Source organism: Nannospalax galili, unplaced genomic scaffold (assembly GCF_000622305.1).
Source record: "Nannospalax galili isolate Female #2095 unplaced genomic scaffold, S.galili_v1.0 scaffold893, whole genome shotgun sequence".
Classification (NCBI taxonomy): domain Eukaryota; kingdom Metazoa; phylum Chordata; class Mammalia; order Rodentia; family Spalacidae; genus Nannospalax; species Nannospalax galili.
Genome location: NW_008333776.1, coordinates 165,395 through 173,710, shown reverse-complemented (window position 1 = coordinate 173,710; position 8,316 = coordinate 165,395). Strand labels below are relative to the sequence as shown.

The 8,316-nt window shown below is 36.6% G+C and overlaps 1 protein-coding gene and 1 non-coding gene across 2 annotated transcripts in view; one reads left to right on the top strand and one right to left on the bottom strand.

The window, feature by feature from the left end:
- The window catches only part of Babam2 (BRISC and BRCA1 A complex member 2), a gene marked incomplete at its 5' end in the record, with an annotated part of 408,743 nt that overhangs the window by 262,982 nt on the left and 137,445 nt on the right, over positions 1-8,316 (bottom strand).
- Trnaa-agc lies at positions 2,763-2,834 on the top strand. Its single transcript has one exon. It is a non-coding gene; the product is annotated as a tRNA-Ala (tRNA).

The window sequence follows — 8,316 nt, the reverse complement described above, 5'->3', positions numbered from 1 at the left end:
GCCTACCATTGTGTTTTTTTGTTTCATAGCCTTCAGTTATACACACACACACACACACACACACACACACACACACACACACACACTTGTATTACAGATGTTTTAAGATTCAGCAGGCTGGGATATTGTCATAATTCAATGTAGATGTATTCCCAAGAGTCCTTGAACTGAAAAAAAAAAAAAAACAACAACCTGATTCCAACAGACACACCCTAGGGAAGCTCTTTCATAAACTTCCTTTTTTCAAACCCTCTATTCCTCCTTGCCAACATTTTGGCAGACATTTGGACTTCTAAGTTAAATGTACACTAAAAGTAGATATAAAGTTACTATTCTCAATGATACTTTACATCTCAAATAAGAGCTTGAAAATCTAAATCTGCCTAAATCAGTGGAGCATCTCTGCAGAGTGAGCAGGCACCTGCCAATGGGCTGTCTCTGCTTGATGACTATATCTCCCATGAGTACTTCACACTTCCTGCCTTCCTCTACCCTGCTAGTAAATACATAGAGATCAGGAAAGAAAAGGAAATGGAAAGGGACTAGAAAGGAGCCCATCTCAACATCTAGCACTAGGGCTCATTACTTAAATTACAACATATTCACTGAATGGACTCCAAAGTCCTATATACTCAAAAACACCCACACATGCAAACATATACATTACATATGCAAAAAACAAGAGAGGAAAAGAAAAGACTGAAGAGACAACTTCATAAAGCTATAGCTGGTCAAAGACAAAGTAGAATCTGAATTTCAATTAAGGTTAGGCACAACTTATGGAATTGGTTTCATCACTCAAGTGTATATCCCTCAACTATGCTGAAGTCTTACCTATTGTTTTAAATTGATAAATGCTTGATTTTGTTTGTTCTGGTTTCAATTGATCTATCATGCTTCAGATTTGACTGGTTAATTTTTTAAAAAATATTGTATTCATTATTTTTATTTTATGTGTATGAGTGTAGGTTTCCTCCTAACAGTCAGAGAGGTGGTTACTTTGTGGAAAAGGAAGATGGTAGTGATTAATATGGGTGCGTGGAGTCAAGAAGAAACCACTCTAGTAAGGTAACATTTAGGAGACATACTATTGTTCTTTTTATAATTAAGGAAATTCTGGCTTACAAGGCTGGAGTGACTTGCTGAGATTACATAGCAATTGGAAGGGGTGCAGTTCAGCACAGTTACACTTCTATAAGCCTGAGCTTTTACTCACAGCTTAATGTTTTGAGCTTTTACTCACAGCTTAATGTTTTTTAAAGGATAATTTACAAAAAAACTATAGTACATAAAACTCTTAAGTGTAACTTTACTTGAGAATAAAGTTCAATAAACTTTACATATAAAACATTGTTTTGTCTTGATGGTTTCTATGTATAACCTTGTTAGAAAAATATCTTTCAGTCTAAGGCCTAGCTGCTAACAAGACAAGACCAATAAAGGGTGGGCATGGTGGTACATGTCTTTAATCCCAGCACTCAGGAGGCAGAGACAGGTAGATCCCTATGAGTTCAAGGCCAGCCTGGTCTGCATAGCAAGTTCTGGGCCAGCTGTCTCCACAAAAAAAAAAAAAAGAAGGGGCACTTCCATAACTTCATAGTGAAGGGCCTGTTCCTGGAGCTGGCTATAGGTCAGTTAGGAATGATGCTTTTTTTTTCTTACTGAACAAAACAGATACTTCCTTGGGGTCTATGGAAGGGAGCTAAGGTATATGACCATTGAAAGCAGAAGATAACAAAGTACCTTCTTTCTAAAGAGAGACCTGCATGGCACAATAAAGTGGGAGTGTTCACAGATGGCATGTTCTTGTGGGGTTAGCTAACACAGAGGAGAGCTCCCATTGCACCCCAGAGCAGGCAAAAATAGATGCCAGAATGTTGGGCAATTTAAATTTTTTTCTTAGAGCAGCAAAGGAAACTAGAATGAAAAAATTAATTTGATTATACAAAGGTTTAATGATGAAACTATTTGGTATTGTGTCTAAGAGCAGGTCTACATTTATTTCATGGAACATCTAAGTGTGGGTTTGCTGTGTAACACACAGTAATTTGTAATAGTAATTATTAATTATCTTACCTTAAGAATTCATTTTATAACAATCATAGTAACAGGAAAACACCTATTAAAGGCTCTATGACAATCACTGAGTTAACCAGTTAAATGTCCTAAGTCAGTTACTCTCCACAGCCACCCTCAGAAATCAGTGGTTCAGATGTGGAAACTAATACACACAACTGGGCATAGCATAGCTAGAATGTTAGTTCACTGGGTGTCAACAGTTATCTGCTTTCAGATGCCTGGTAGTCAGCCTTTCTATCCTGCTCTGAACCAGAACCACAATTCTCATGGTGGCTAAACAATCTTAATAGAATTTCAAGTTCTCTAGAAAGAAGCCCTCTCTGGATCCCTCAGTCTGGACCTCTATGCTTAATATCCTATAACCCTTTGACCCATGACATTCCAAAGACACCTGGAAATCCATAGACAGGAACTAGCTTGTACACTGTAGATCTCTCCACATGGCACAATGTTGGTGCTCAGTGTTTATGGTGTGAAAGTAAAATAATGTGCTTAATATCAAGAGGCCTGGGGAGACTAGAGAGGAGTTGAAGAACCAACGCAGGGAATGTGTAACTAGAGAATCCATCGATAAAAGATAACAGATGATGTGAAACCTTTCTCGCTTGTGAATTCAAATGGACAACTGTCTTTTCCTTCAGTTTGCTAGGCATCGCTATTATCCACACCAGTCTTCTCTGGCTGGAGGTGTGGCTCAGTGGTAGAGTGTTTGCTTAGCATGCAAAAGGCCCTGGGTTCAATCCCCAGCATCTAAAAGTGGAGTTTTGTTGTTGCTTTTTAAAAGTAGACACAGGCACACTTACTCTTCATTAAAGCATTCTCTGAAGTAAAAAAAAAAAAAAATTAAAGCAGAATAAATTCATGTACTCATTTTTAAAGATTTTTTTTATCAGCCTAGTTATTTTGAGTTGGTATTCTCTAAAAGCTATAAGATATGTCAGTGTCGGGGCCATATGTTGAAAGTCAACAGGATTCTTTTTCTTCTAGCATCTCTCTTTTATTGGCAGGTTTTCCTTGTAAGATCTGTCATCTGGCAGAGCTCATTCTGCAGAGTTGATGATTTTCCATAGGTTATGTTTTCAGGCTGAATCATATCTTTTGTAGTTATAATCTGCTGAAATTCTCATCATACTCGTACAATATTTAAAGTATTTTTTTTCAAAATGTAAGAGTTTTTCACCATATTCACAACTAGACCAATATAAAATTGTCTTGGCAAAATCTTTAATTATAGGGTAGAGGTAATTAGGTTTTAGAACTTAAAATCCCAAATCTACCACAGAGTTGTAAACTCAGAATTTTATGTATTCTTAAGAAAGGTTGTTTGCATCAGCCAAAGGAGTTCACAAATGTTACATTGCGTGACTTGGTTCTGATTTATGGTTGAGATTGTTAGAACTTGTATTTTGCGCCCTTGCTACACATACACACTGTAAATATTGCATAAGAAGATTGGAATGAAAAAGCCATAAAAATAATTGCAGGGTATTATATAATCAGAAGTCTGTTTCTATTCTTTATTAGGCTAGTCTCATCCTACTAAGCAAAATATATGTACTAAGCAAAAATAAAATGAGTTCTAGATTATTTTTATGTTTCTTTACATTTAAGACTTTAATTGCTGTAATTGTAGATCACAATTTTTCTTTAAAAAAAGAAAGCATAAAAGTAGGGTCTATTCAAATAATATAAGAATTCATCTATATTATCATTAAGTCATTTATATGTTTACATATATAAATACACACAGACATACATTTTTTAAATGTTTATTAAATATATGCAGTCAACCCCTGTTTCTGAGGGTTCTGAATCTGATGATTCAACCAACCCAACTAACTGAGAACTGGAAATACCTTCTACAAAACTGAATCTGAACTGAATACATAGATTTTTCATGCCATTATTCTCTAAGCAATGCAATACAATGATTTATATAACATAGACATAGTAATAGGAATTTTAAGTAATCAAAACATGATTTATATAGCGAAGAATGTGCTTAGGCTACATGCAACTGATAATCCATTTCATATGAGGGACTTGAGCAGTAAGACATTTTGCATCTATAGGGATCCTGGAACCAATCCCCCAAGGATGTCAAGGGATGACTGCACTGTATTCAGGGTTCTAGGCTAGAATGCATGGAAATGCAAAGGTGAATGCAACCAATTCTGCCACCAAGAGCTTAAGCTCATGAACACCTGCCCTCCCTACCATGTGTAGTCAATAGTCTATCACCTCCTTTCTGGCCTTGCAGTCTCTTTTAACTATGCTTCTCTTTATGAAGCCTCCCCATTGAAATCTCAAGGCTCCACTTTGATTGTACCTAGCTTCTATTTTAAAACTTTAAATAGAGGCTAGAGAGATGGCTTAGTGGTTAAAAACATTGACTGCTCTTACAGAGGACCCAGGTTCAGTTCACAGAACCCACATGACAGCTAACGCCATTCTTAGCACCAGTTCCAGGGGATCCAATACCTTTCTGGTCTCTGCAGGCATTGTACACATGTACACTTACATACATGAAGGGAAAACATTGACACACAAAATTAATAAAATAAAATAAACTTTAAACAATCTTTTAATGATCAGTAAACCAAGCTGAAACCCTTTCATCTGCCATTTCACACTCAACAATCTTCATTTTTCCTTGAACAGAATTCAAGCTCAACTACCTCACACACTTTCTCAAACTTCCATTCTTCTGGAAGTGACAGTTATGTAAGGCCTACCACATCTGATTTGAACAGGTAGAGACCAATGTAGGTATTCCAGATTGAGGGATACACAAAATGAAGAAAGTATAAAGGATATATCCAGGCTAGCTGTTGTGTCTGATTAGAATATAAAACTGAAAGTAATTATGGAGATAAGACAATGCTAATGAGACTCTAGATCTAGTGTTTATCATTCTCCCTGCCTACTTTAATACTTATATGGCTTTAAAATATGTCCATGGATTCTTTGACACTTTCTTCTAAATAATGTCGAGACTAATTCCATTTCTCTCAAGTGTGGGTTGGACTGAACTGCTAATAAAGCAAACAGAAAGAGGTAACAGTATACAATCTCAAGCATGGGCTGATTAAAAGACTCCTCTTCTCTTCTCTTCCCCCTCCCCTCCCCTTTTCTCCCCTCCCTCCCTCTCTCTCTCTCCACCTGCTCTGGAGACATTCAGGTGCCATGTTGTAAGGATACTCAAGCAACCTATGGAGAGTCCCATGTGGTGGAGTTTCCTGTCAACACTCATGAACCACCTTAGAAATGGGTTGTTTCACCATAAAAACCTTGTGGTGCCTAAAGTCCTTGCCATTAGCCTGACTGAAACCACATTAGAGACCCACATGAACCTGCCAGTTAATCCAGAAAAAAATGTAGTAATGAATTCTTACAGCTTTAAGACAGTAAGTCATGGAGTAACTTAGTATGTAGTAACAAATAACTAATATACTATTTATGGAAAAAGAAGAGTATTAATGGCTTCAGATATAAATCTTTGCAAGAAATAATAATATTAAACTTGTGGAATTACTGATATGATAAATAATCATAATGAAGAACACAGACTATGTTATTTTATTAGTACATATATCCTTAGTCTCAAATACAACTCCTAACTCATATAACAGATTAGTTATTAAATCGATGGGTAGATTCCTTTCAATGGATGCCTCTGAAACAGATTTTCTTATACTGCTTTCATGACCTGGGTTTCTTAGGCAAAATTAGGTAGGGAAAATGGAGATAATATATAACCCTTAAAACCTTCCACATTCAATGTTGTATTGCCTTTTTGTTAAAAGACAATCTACTTTAAATTTTTTATTTATTTTTATTTTATGTGTATGAGTGATTTACTTGTAAGTGTGCCCATGAATGGCCATGAAGGCCAGAAGAGGGTGTTGGATCCCCTGGTACTGGAGTTACAGAAGGTTGTTAGCTGCCATATGGATGCTGGGAACTGAACTTGGGTTCTCTGCAAAAGCGGAAGTGCTCTTAATTGCTGAACCATCTCTCTAGCCCCATGTTGCTATTGATTATTTTTTTTTAATTGTTTTACCTTTCTTTTCCTTTTTCTTTTTAGTCTTTTTGAGACAGGGTCTCCCTGAAAGCCCAGCTAGCCTAGAACTCACTATGTAGACCAGGCTGGCCTTGAACTCACAGAGATTCACCTGCCTCTGCCTTCTGGGTGCTGGGATTAAAGGTGTATGCCACCATGCCCAGTTTTACTTTTTTATTGCAAAATAAAATACAAATACATAAAATTATTTTTTAAAAAAAGCTTAGTGAGTTAGTAAAAAACAAATATCCTTAGAAATAACCAGCCAAGTGAAGAACTTTGGTCACCTAGGCCAGATCCTTCCAGCTGTGTGTGGATATACAGATGTAGTTTGCAGTTCCTTGACCAAGAAATGAAAGTCCAGACTGTTTAGATTTAAGAGAATAGAGGGGAGCATAAAGGTGAATAAGACCTTGGAGAGTTCTTGTCATGAACAGAAGCTATGAGTCGAGTCCAATGGCACCAATAGGTGTCTGCCACCTGTGAATGCCTGTGGGTGAGGCCAGAGTGGTACACGACGTCATGAGTAGAAGACCCTCAGTGTAAACCTAACATGTTTTTAAACTTTTTAAGATATGGATTGAGGAGGGGGGGTCTAAATTTGATTCAGAACTGTTGTATGAAATTCTAAAAGCTCAATAAAAATATAAAAAATAATAAAAATTTTAAGATATGGCATAAAAAAGCAGGAATGAATTTCCAGGTGAAAAGCTGTGATGGTGGTAGGGGTTCAGATTCACACTTATAAACAAGGCAGCATTTCTGCCTTGTAGGTTTTAATTTTGTATAGCTTTATGTTACAAGACCTACTGAAATTAAACTGGCTTCATTCGCTATGTTATTGTCCCATAAGGAAACTTATGTTAGTGTGCTAATGAAGTAAATAAATTAGGTTGAATTTTTAGCTGTGTGTCATCAAGCATTAATTGTTTTACTACAATTACAGATTGGCTGGGTACCCTAGCATAAAACACCGGCCTCATTTACTATAACTCTCAAACATATGGGTCTATGATCTAAAATGGATCAACCATCAGCTCAATATTAGAGCACTGGAATCATTCAACAGGATGATTCTGAAACATGGGAAACAGTAGCCTTGAGTTTGTATCAGTTTTTGCAATACCAATTATGGTAAAGACAAGACTGAATCATTCTAAAACTATGGTAAGTACTTGCTTAACTCTAAGGTTGGAAAACAGACCTTATGCATTCTTAACAAGGCTCGTAAGTCTTGCTCTTTCATGATATAATTATTAATCGGTGCTAGTAAAGTTTCTTGGGAAGGCAATAATATATTTCAAGTGAAACAGCATTGGATAACTCTACCTTGTCTACGAGACAACAGATTCACATGACCACAAGACATGAAGTACTGAACTTGGTTCCACTTGCTGTCAAGTGACTCAGAAGTCACTTAGAATGAGCAGGGGAGTAAAATATGTTGATGGGGCTGCTACTGGGTCCCCACTAAAAGATTCCTCTTATGAAATAAGTATTTTCATAATTTCACTGTATAGAAACTGAAGGAACTTTGTTAGGCAATGACTACGTAATGATGCCAGGAATTGACATTTCATTGTCTCCTGCAAAGAAGCAATGTCTGTCCTACAAGGAACTTCTGAGACAAAAGACTATGGTAGAAGGAACATGGGCTGAACAAGACTAACTTGGGTTGGAACCCATGCCATACCATACACAGGATAATCCTGGGTAATCAACCTGATTAACCTATCTGTGAGCTTATGTTTTCATATCTTAAAAAAATATGGGGATAACAACGTTTTACTGTATGAGTCAAGATTTTTCTGATTCCAACTCAACCTCATATAAAAGAAAAAGATCACTTATTAGAAAACTCTGAAAGGCACTCAAGACTCCAAAGTCTTAAGCTTGGTTAGGAATGAGGTCCAAAACAGCTCCTCAATCTTAAATACTGAGACTACAACCTCAACACTAACAGTGCTATTTCTTTCTCAATCTTAACCTCTCACTTTCATTTCTCATCTCTGTGGGCTACTTCCATTCCCCCTCAGAGCATTATGCTGTCCAATAGGGAAGTCACTAAGCCATTATGGTTATTGAGTACTTGGAATGTGACTGACTACCCTGAAATGAGAGTAAACATACATAAAATTTCAAAACCTTAGTATAAAAAATTATATATGTATATC